Source organism: Chinchilla lanigera, unplaced genomic scaffold (genome assembly GCF_000276665.1).
Source record: "Chinchilla lanigera isolate Chin_1 unplaced genomic scaffold, ChiLan1.0 scaffold00078, whole genome shotgun sequence".
Classification (NCBI taxonomy): Eukaryota; Metazoa; Chordata; class Mammalia; order Rodentia; family Chinchillidae; genus Chinchilla; species Chinchilla lanigera.
The window spans coordinates 10,010,668-10,022,062 of NW_004955479.1; the positions used below are offsets into that span (position 1 = coordinate 10,010,668).

At 37.5% G+C, this 11,395-nt stretch overlaps 1 protein-coding gene and 1 long non-coding RNA gene across 2 annotated transcripts in view; one reads left to right on the forward strand and one right to left on the reverse strand.

Moving 5' to 3' along the window:
• Positions 1-11,395, forward strand: part of Ahcyl2 (adenosylhomocysteinase-like 2) — a gene marked incomplete in the record, with an annotated part of 202,557 nt that overhangs the window by 1,854 nt on the left and 189,308 nt on the right.
• Positions 4,158-11,395, reverse strand: part of LOC106146445 — a 26,192-nt gene continuing 18,954 nt past the window's right edge. Inside the window, exons 2-3 of the long non-coding RNA XR_001230878.1 lie at positions 5,489-5,571; positions 4,158-4,192 (exon numbers count right to left, since the gene is read on the reverse strand). This is a non-coding gene — a long non-coding RNA (uncharacterized LOC106146445). The remainder of the gene's footprint in view (positions 4,193-5,488; positions 5,572-11,395) is intronic.

Sequence of the window (11,395 nt, forward strand, 5' to 3'; positions counted from 1 at the left end):
TTTTTTTTTTGGTTTTTCTCCGGTACCGGGAACCGAACTCACAACCTTGCGTTTGCCAGGCAGGCACTTTGCCACTGAGCTAAATCCCCAGCCCCTAAATGTTTTTCTTGTGATGAAGAGTCAGGCAGAAGTCTAAAATGTGTAACTAGGTCAGATCTTTGGAAAGTAAAAGTGTTTAACACTGCTTTTAGATCGTGGAGTTTATAGTGAGACAGACAGACACTTGGGTTTGAATCCTAGTACCTTCTCTCCCAGTTCCTGCTAGCTTTTGGGTAAGTTTTAAATGCTACAAATCAGATTCCTGTTGAATAAAAATAAGGATATTAGTATGATTAAGTATCAGACATTAAGTATTAAATACTTTATAACACTTTTATAGATGTTAGCATTGAACTTGGCACGTATAGTAGGGTGCCAAGAAATGACAACATTATTAATATGAACAATGACTTTTAATCTTATCATGGGTTAAGTATGTACTACCATGACCGCCTCTGAAATATAGGGTTCAATAGATTGCATAGAAAGAAGTTTTAAAAAAATTACAGACAACACACCAGAATCTGTTTTTCTTAATTCTAGATGTGCCTCTTGGCCATTTTCCATGCCACTGAACCACCTTCTTCCTGTTTTTTCATTACTAAAATGTATGTTCCATGATTCTAGATTTACTCAGCAACCTTGAGGCTATAGAAGACAGGGCTGAGCTTGCTTTACAATGTTAATTGCACCCAAAAAACCCCACTTCTCTGCTGAAAGTTAAGCAGGTGAAGTTCTGGGCAAGGATACAGCTGTATGACACAAAGGCATCACTGAGTTGTTTTTTTTTTTCGTCTTCTTAAAAATCTTTAACTTTCTTTACATTGGCTAAATGGAAGGGCGTGAGATGGTTCTTTCCTCAAGCGGAAAGTCACCTCACTGCATTGTGATGTTCTGATTTGTTGAGCCTTTATTGATTCTTAGATTTGCTATTTAATCATTCTGACCTTGGCTCCCTTCTGGTTTATTATGGAGGAACTGAGAACACTAGGATTGAAATAGCCTTTGACTGTGTACTTGGTGACTTTTATTGCATAATTGTCATGTAAAAACTTATTTATGTTGAGTCACATTTCCATTGATGGTTTTCCTTATTCCATTCGTGTATCTGTCATCAGTTTTCTTAGTTCTGTTACTCTGCACAACCCATGCAAGGGAAATAAACTTTTTGTAACAGCCAGAATTCTCAAGTGCAGTAGTTAATAAGAATGAACATAGGTTGTGCAGGTTACTTTCAGTCATATTTTATCTTTGGAACTTGCCTCCATCCTGTAACTTGTGGTACTCTGCAGGCCAGATCTTGTCACTGGAAGTATATTTCTGTATAATGTTCTTCGCAAGTTCACATTACGTGAACTCAGCAAACAAAAAATCTCTAGAAATAAGTTATGAAAAGCGAAGATAACTTCCATAGTGAATGTGTAGCACTTGAGAGGATTTCTTCCCTGTGCTCTTAGAAATTGGTGTTAGGAGTATTGAAACACAGCAGAGAAAACCAGGCAGAAGGGTATTTATTTTAGAAAAGTTAAAACTTTCTGACAATAAAGCTGCAAGCCGAAGAACCTTGGCTAACTTGTGTTTACATCATTATCAGTAATGACCTAGTTCAGACAGACTCGGTTTTGGCAACCATACCTACCTTGCCTGGCTTTGTTGCTGTCAGGAAAGAATGAGTTGAACCATGTTAGTGCATTCTTGCCCTGAATTGTTTAAGCTCTTAATTTGGTTAATTATAGATCACAAAATGGAATGCTTTGGCTATAAGCATGGGAATGTGGGAGCAGTCTGACTCTTTTGCCAGTTAAAAATGTACAGCCTGGCAAAATGTTCAGTACGGCAACTGGCAGTTGTACCCTAATATTAGTTACCATTAATTGGCCTTTTATGTGCCAAGGATTGTCATAGGCATTTCTGTAATCCTGATGTGTACAGTATGAGATATAGGGACATTATATCCATTTTACAGAGGAGGAAATATTTTAGAGGTTTTAAGTGCCTTGCCCAAAGTTATATGTCTAGAAAGTAGTAGTGGTAGGGCTTAAACCCATGTCTGTATGTTTCCATTGTCCATGTGCTTTTCGTTATGCCAAATGGATTCTTTCTAACCTCTAGCGTCTGGCCTTCTCTCAGAAGTCTTTAGAATACTAAGTGAACACTGAAATGTGTCTGTCTGGCTAAGGATAAGGTCATCCCAGGACCAAAGTAAGGAGAATCTTGAGTTAGGACTTTAGGAAGAGTATGGAAGAAATTGTATGAACATGGAACTTCAAAGAATTATATAAGAAGAGGAGAAGAGGAACATCTTTTACAGTTGTAGCCTAACGTTTATAATTAGGTAGTAATTTGAGATACTTGTTTTCTCTCTTTTGTTCTCATTTTGAAAGTTAATAATTTGAGTAACTGAAGAATACATTTTTCTTTCTGGTCAGCTATTTGTCCTATTCCTTGAATCTCACATTCTCTCTGAATCAGTTTGATTAAACCTTTGGAAAATTGGCATGCTGCTGTGCACCACATGTTGTGCTTAGAGGTTTATATATACTAATTTATTTAATTCCTTTATGTGCCTTTAAAGATAGTGTTCTTGTTTTATTGAGGAAGCAAAGGTGGAGAAAAAGAGGAATTTGTCTCAAGGTTATACGGTAACATGATGGAGCTAACAGAATCCTAGTTTGTTTGATTTCAAAACCCAAATTCTGTAGCTTTTCAATTCAGATATTCTGTGCTCAAAATCCAGGACTGAACCTTTTAAATCTTACATTATTTTTTTCTGCAGATTTTTTTTGTTAATGTAAAATACGCAGTTTCTTTTTATTTTCTGAGCTAGTTACAGGTCTTAACCATCTATCTTTGTGGACATTTTTGAGTTTTCTGGGAAAGCAGTCCTTATGTTTTATAATATATGAATTTTGCTCTCTTTGAATCTGGGAAAGTTTAAACATTAAGAGTGTTTTTGTTTTGTTGTTTTTATTTTCTGAGGTAGGGCCTGTGTAGTCTAGGCTGACTTAATTTTTTTATTTTGAGGCAGGGTCTTACTATGCAGTTCAGGCTGCCCTTGAGCTCACTTTGTAGCTTAGGCTAGTCCTGAACTCTAGACAGTCCTCTTGCTTCAGCCTTCGGAGTGCTGGGATTACAGGTGTGCACCACCACGCCTGGCATCTAGGCTGACTTTGAACTCATTATGTAGCCCACACTAGCCTCAAACTCTTGGGAGATCCTGCTTCAGCCTCTTCATTGCTGGGATTAAAGGCTTGTGACACCACACTTGATTTTTTAAAAGTGTTCCCCACTTGATTTAAGAACAGTTTTAAGAGATTCCTCTGGGCTGAAGCTGTATTTGGGTATTTGATGTTTTGAGGAAGACACTTAGATCTTTAGTGTCTAGAGCTAATTGAATTGTGTAGAGTAGGGGGAGGTGAAGGAGGGTGCCTTTATCATATAATTCTCTTAGAAATGGTTCCCTTTCTCACAACCAGAGAAAGAAAAAAGAGATTTCTTGTAATCTTTGTTTAGACCCTTTCTTGAGTTTATAAAGGGTATGTTGTTTGTTTCATGGTAGGTCTTGTTTAAATGTTCAGAGGAGGTGGGTGTGGTGGTATACGCCTGTAGTCCCAGCATTCAGGAGGCAGAGGCAGGAGGATCACTTCAAGTTTGAGGTCAGCCTAGGCTACATAGTGAGTTCAACACCAGCCCACACTACATAGTAAGACCTTGTCTCCAAAGACAAAAACACAAAACAAACAAACAAAATATTCAGAGGTACAACTGATGGGAAGAGGTCTTGGCAGTTGCCCACATCCTCTACCCTGCCATTGTGTTTAGGTATAGACACAATTAGAGAATCTAAAATTCACTTACCCAGAAAGAGGTTTAGTAAGCTTGATCAGATTTCTGTGAGTTTTTATGGTGTTAATGACATAGTCAGAGATTGGTGAGAACAGAACAAAGGAGAAAGTTTACTCCATAACAGTTCCTAAGGATAAAATTATTTCAGTCAAGTTAAATAAGCAGACTTTGCTGGGTATGGTGGTGCGTACTTGTAAGTCTGTAATGCCAGCACTCGGGAGGCTGAGGCAGGAGGATCATTGTGAGTTCCAGACCAGCCTGGGCTACAAAGTGAGCTCAAGGCCAGCCTGAGCTGCATAGCGAAACCCTGTCTCAAAAAGACAAAAACAAAAGAAACACAAAAAAACCAGACTTTATCATGTTCAGTCTCTTTCTTCCACAGCTGTATTCTGCAGCAATTCAACCAACCATGTTCTCTCTGGGCTACTTTAATTAATAGCTCATAATCTCCCCCGCCACACCAAGAGTCTGTCAGTAGAAATACATCAGTCTGAGACACCTGGTTTCTGGCTGAGAACCTATGTTAAACAAAAGTATACTGGAGCTTCTAGTTGAGTTCTTCTGACTATATGAGGCTTTTCCTTAAAGCCTTTTTGTACATTGCATACTAATATCAAAACTGGCTTTATCTTCTCTATAAATTTATCTCCTCCTGCAGGTATTCAACATGACCCTTCTGGTCACTTTATTTATTTTTTATTTTTATTTTTAAATTTTTTTTTGGTTTTTCTCCGGTACCAGGAACCGAACTCACGACCTTGCGCTTGCCAGGCAAGCGCTTTGCCGCTGAGCTAAATCCCCAGCCCCTGGTCACTTTAAAAGACTTGATAGTGTTGACTGCCTGTCCTTAGAAACCGTTCTCTTGGCTTTGGTGATCCCTATAATGGTACCATTTAGACTACTTACCTTGTGCCAGACATCTGTCTCATCTGTTAATCCTTGTAACAACTTTATCGCATGAGTAGTATTTTTTTTGTTTTTTTTTCTGGTACTGGAAATCGAACTCATGACCTTGTGCTTGCCAGGCAGGCGCTGTGCCGCTGAGCTAAATCCCCAGCCCCTCACATGAGTAGTATTATCTTTGTTTTGCATTTGAGAAAATGTAGACTTAAAGAGAGTAATTAACTTGCCCAGGATTTTGCCAGTCTGTGATGCCTTTGGGATCAGTGAGATGGAACATTGCCCGTAGCAACAGTGGGAGGCTTTGCCACACTGTCAGCCCCCTACTGATCTGACTAAACTCCCATGTGAAGTCTGTTTAAGCTTGTGCTAAGATCGTTTTGTGCAACCTTTGAGAACTCAGGATCTACCCTCTTCTATGAGGAGGCCTCAACCACCATGCCTCACATCCTGTTTACTTTAGTTACTACTTGACATCCAGTCATCCCTTATTTTCCTAATCCTCAGTTCCTTTACTATTCACTTCGTCTTTTCAGCTGACTCAGTCCCCCAAACCCTTCCGCTATATTCTTCCTAATATTTTCCTCCATTATCATCATATCCCTCTGTATATCAGCCTCTTGCAGCAAGATCAAGCCATAGGCATGACAGGAACAGTGTGTTACTTTTAGCACCTGATAGCTAAAACCATAATGGTACATACCAAGCTATAACATCTCTTTGCCAAACCATTTCTGTAATTTGAGGTGGTGTTTTAGCTGTGTATCCCTAAAGCAGGTTCTCCACCTTAAAAAAGAAAAAAAAAAAAAAGAGAATGTAATAATTGGCTTTGTGGCTTGTAGAACTCGAGTTATGCATTGGTTGAAACTAACCATCTACTTTAGTTGTCTGCGCCTGCAGGTTACAGGTGTGTATCATCATGCCCGGCTTAGACTCTTTTCTATGACTTTACATTCATATTTGTATATAAAGAAAGTTATAGTTTTATAATAACATGTATCAGTACATACATGTCTGTCTCATTCTTTTTAATTGCTGAACTGATTTCCAAATTATTTATTAAAGCATTATTTTATGATGCACTTTTTCTTCTTTTGTGATAAACAGTGCTGTAGTACCTATCTGTATGCAGTCTCTTTTTTTTTTGTTTTTTTCCCAGTACTGGGAATCGAACTCACGACCTTGTGCTTGCCAGGCAGGCAATGTGTCGCTGAGCTAAATCCCCAGCCCCTGTATGCATTCTCTTTGTGTTCATGTAGAAGTATTTTTGTAGGGTAGATATATAAAAGTAGAATTTGGGGCTTGAAAGTCCATATTTTAAATTTAATACACAATATTATGTAGCTTCCAAAAATGTAGTCCCATTTTACATATGAGCTATCTATAAGATGAGACTTTCCCCATACCTTTACCAAAACTGGGTATTATTTATTTTATTGTTATTGTTGTGGGTGGTACTGGGATTGAGCCCAAGGCCTTCACATTGAGCTACATCCCCAGGCAAATTTTTAATTTTTATTTTTTTAGGTTACTAAGTTGTCCAGGCTGGGCTTGAATTTGCAGTCCTTTTGCCTCAGCCCCTCGCAGTGCTGGGATTACAGGTGTGTGCCAGTACCCTGGCTATATTTTTATATCTTTGATGGGCAGCATTTTTTACCATTCTTTTGATTGCATTTTCCTGCTTATGAGGCTGAGAATATTTTCATGTCTGTGTTGGCAGTTTATAGTCTTTATCTCATAATTGGTTGTTCCTATCCATTAACAAATTACTTACAGACTGACTACTTGATACCAAATCCTAAAGATATGGCAGTGAACATAACAGTTAAAAATCTGTCTTTCCAGGGGATTATCTTCTTCATGTTGATTTGTAGGAGTTCTTTAAGTATTCTGGACATTAATCCTTCATGTATGTTGCAAATATTTTTCCTACTCTTATTTCTAATTGACTTGTAACTTTATGACTTTTAAAGTTTTTATGTAGACAGATTTACCTGTTTGTTCCTTTTGGGCTTGAAAACTGTGTCTTAGATGGCCTCTTCTACTCCAAGTTTTTAAACAAATTCTATATTTCCATCTGTTTTTATGATTGTATTTGTTATATTTTGGTTTTCTATCCATTTGGAATTTATTTTTGTTTGTAATGTAAGACAGGGACAATTTGTAATATAAGGCAGCTCTGTTGTTCCCCAAATAAAATGTAATCTTTTACCTTTTTCTGGTTTGTTCTGATTGTTTCTTTTCCTTTAAATTGTCTTACCTGTTTTTTTCCTTTTAGCTGTAAGTGCATGAGTAACTTTTGAAGAGTGCTTAGAATGATACTTTAAAAAAGAATGATACTAAAAGTTACATTGATACTACTAATTTAATGATTATGCTGTAGTGAGTTATTCATAAAATATTTGTAATTTTAACAAACTTTTACTATTATTTTATGAATATAGTTTATGTTTTGACAGAAGTTGAAGTCTCAATAGCATCTCAAATAAAAATCCTGTGCAATATTAGTCCCTGAGAATCTCATCTTCTGCAGTTCCACCAACTTGGAAAGCTATAATATCATATGGTCGTTTTCCAAAATGACATTTTTTGTTTTGCTTTGTTTTTTGAGATAGGGTCTCTATTTAGTTCAGGCCGGCCTTGAGTTTGTGGTGATCCTCCTACCTCAGCCTCCTGAATGCTGGATAACAGGTGTATGCCACCATGCCAGGCAGATTTTTTGTTTTGTATGTTTATTTTGGCATTGTCAGAAGTTGAGTATGTGTGGTGAGGGTGAAGGAAGAAAAATTTTTGTCCTGGTTAGGTAATAGTGTGTCCATCTACTTTTCAAAGCTGACATTGTCTGCTCCAGATTAAAGAGGGAGTTCTTTTCCAAGAAGGTAAATAAACATTCTTCAACAAAGGATATACTTAACCAAACCATGGGTTACTGTGCTTTTGGGGACAGAAGGGGAATCAGATTTTTTGTTTGTTTGTTTTTTGAGACAGGGCCTTGCTGTGTAGTTTAGGCTTGCCTCAAACTCATGGTGATCCACCTGTATCAGCGTCCCAAGTGCTGGGATTCGAGGTATGTGCCACTATGCTAGGCTGGAAATAAGAATTTTTACTACATTAATTCATGTCCTTTATTTTTGTAAGGGAGAAACAATGGTTGGTCCCATGCTATGTCCTTTTTAGGGACTATACTGGGCAGTGTTAAAGAAGTAACTGTACTCCTTCTGGGTACTTGTCTAACAATTTCTCTTAGTATGTTGTGAGCTTCTTTTGTGCAGAATCCATTTGTTGTGTGCCAAATACTAAGTGCTAGAGTTATTCAATCAGCAAGATACCATTCTTGCTTTCAAGGAGAGGTGGAGAATATAGATACGGAAAAACATAATCTAGTTTGATGTGAGCAATACTAAAAGCAGAAATTGTAGTTTGAAGAGGTTAGCATTGAAATTGAGGTATATCATCTTGGAAAAATGAATAGGTTGTTCACCCAAGGAGTTTCACAGTACAGCAGAACCTTTCTCAGATTTCCTTGTTTCAGATTGAGGAATCCAGAAATTCATGTATAAAGTGTGCTCAGAAGTCTTTTTACCTCATAGGAGACTCATGTTGAAAACAAAATGGTAATTTTATTTACTGATCTTGATGTCAAGCCTGTTGGGTACACGGGTAAGTCAGAGGACATTCTGGAAAGTCTACATGGAAGGTCTACTTATAGGCAGAGGAAGATTATTAAATTTGGAATTATTTAGATCCTTGCTCAGACTAAATTTTGCTACTTAAGCCAGGAGCATTATTACTGAGAGAGCTTGTTAGAAATGAGCAATCTCACGCCACTCAGTTTCTGTACCAGTGTGTACCCGTCAGAACCAGTTGGTCTCATGTCATGTCTCTATTTTATGAAACTTAAAAAGCAGAGAGGCAAGAAAACTGTGATATGGTTTTATAGAAAGGTGGAAAATTATAATAAATTTAAGGCTTATAATCAAACACTTTGAAGACAGAGAAAAATACAGACAAGCGCAAATACTCAGAGACATACACAGGTCCAGAAAACCACACATAGACTGTCTAAATTTAGAGACATCTCATATACACATATATAGCAGAACTCCCAAAGAACCAAATGTCCAGTTCCTTACCACACACAGGGACCCTCACACCTGGAGAGAAAACCCTTGAACTTGTGATTTTCCTACCTCAGCCTCTGAGTAGCAGGGATTACAGGTGTGTGCCCCCACGCCTGGCCCTAAGGGTTTTTTTGTTTAAGACAGAGTTTTGCTATGTAGTTCAGGCTAGCTTTTAACTCACTATGTAGCCCAGCTGTCCTCGGAATTCACGGTGATCCTTCTGCCTCAGCTTCCCCAGTGCTGAGATTATAGGCATGCACCATCATGCCTGGCAAGGTATTTTTTTTTTTTTTTTTTTTTCTGGCAGGGTATTTTTAATTGAGCCAGAAAACGAAACAAAACCCCGAAGGGTTGCCACTGGTTGGTTCTGCAGAATGGTGAATGTTACAAAGCCAATTTTATTTCAATTCCTGTTTCTAGAACTTCTTGTTCCTGGGCATCAGTTGCAGTTTGGTGTACTCATCATGCTTGGATAGGAAGTCATATTTTCTCTCAGGAGCTTGCATCCTTGACTGCTGGTTAAGCAGAGTTCTGTGTTTAATTTCCTTTGGTGCTAATTAGCACACTCCCTTGGTGCTATCTGAGTCACATACATCTCTCCTAGAATCCAATACACATTGTAGCCAGGTGGGGGAACTTGCAGAGTCCTCTATGGGTGTGTGTGACTAAGGAATGTAGAAGAAAGATAATGTTAAAAGTACTTCTTGGGTCATCTGTAATAGATTTATGTAGAATTATGTTGAAACTTGAGAATGACTTGGGATTGTTTAGTTATAAGTTGAAAGATTTTTAAACTATGCTGATGTAACAGATGGCACATTTGTCAGTTGGTTGATAGATCACTGGTAGCTACATAGGCAGATAGTCAGATTTTTTAGTGTCTTTGGCAGCATCTTATGAGCATGTTTCTGTGCATAAGTACTTAGAGGTTTCTATTACACTTAGGAAGTTAGACATCACAGGTATTAGAATACTTCTACAAATACATTCCTAAAATAGAGAAATATTTTTCTCTTGCAGCTTTGTGCTCATTTGACAAAGTCTGTTTAAAATTTTTTATTTTCATACTTAGAAGAATACTGAGAGAATGGAACTCACTGCCCAGTGTAATAAATGTTAACATTTTGCAGAATTTTATTTTTAAAAGGATTTTGGGTGGTAGGGATTGAACCTAGGTCCTTGTACATGCTAAGTGCACATTCTGCCATTGAACTACACCCGCAACTCCTATCTGATTTTTATTTTTCTACCTAATTTTTGTTTTTTAATTTATTAGTACATGTTCCCAGTACATAATGATTACATTTATTGTGGGGAGTTGGTACATTTACACAATACATCTTAATTCTTTTTTTTAAATTTAAGGTTTAAAACATTGCAGGTAAAATTAAAGCTGAGTGTGGTGGCAGATTCCTCTAATTCTAGCACTTGAGAGGCTGAGGTAGGAGGATCACCATGAGTCTAAGACCAGCTGGGCTACATAGTGAGTTCAAGGCCAGCCTGTGCTACACAGTGAGACCCTGTCTCAAAAAAAAAAAAAAAAAAAAAAAAAAAAAAATCCCTTGGTACCCTTAGCCTAACTTGACTTTGCTACTTATGATACTCTGGCTGTGTGTTTAAATCACTATCAAAGGGCCAGGGAGATACCTCAGCAGCACAATACCTGCCTGGCAAGCACAAGGATCTGAGTTTGATTCCTGGAACCAAAAAAATAAAAAAATAAAATCGCTATCAATCTCATATTGTTAAACAGCATATAACACTTTTTTGCTTATAGACTTCACATAAATGCTGTTAAAGATAATTCTATAGCCTACTTTTTCCATTCACCATAATGCGGCTTTCCTAACCAGAACATTTAGGCAAGAGAAATATACCAATCAAAATTGGAAAAGAAGTTAAACTATCCCTGTTTGTAGATAACATGATTTTTTTTGTTTTGTTTTGTTTGGTCTTTTTGAAGTAGGATTTCACTATGCAATTCAGGCTGGCCTTGAATTCACTTTGTAGCCCAGGCCTGCCTGGGACTCGCAGTGATCTTCCTGACTCAGGCTTCCAAAGATGACATGATCTTATATAGAAAAACCTACAGACTCCTTCAGAGAAACTCTTAGAGCCAGGAATGGTGGTGCACACCTGTAATCCTGGCATTCAGGAGGCTGAGGAATGAGGATCACTGCAAGTATGAGGCCAGCCTGGGGTATATAGTGAGTTCATGGTTGATCTGAACTACATAGGGAGATTCTGTCTTTAAAAAAAAAAATTAGAAAAAAAATTAGAATAAATGAATTCTATAAAGTTACAGGATACAGGGTCATCATTCAAAAATTGATAATGTTTCTGTGTACTAGTAATTAGCTGAGAAGGAAATTTAAAAAGAGTCCCATTTATGATAGCTTAAAAAAGAAAAAAATGCCTTGGAATAAATTTAAAGTGGTGAAAGAATTCTGTAATTGAAACTATAAAATGGGCTAGGGGTATGGGTTTGT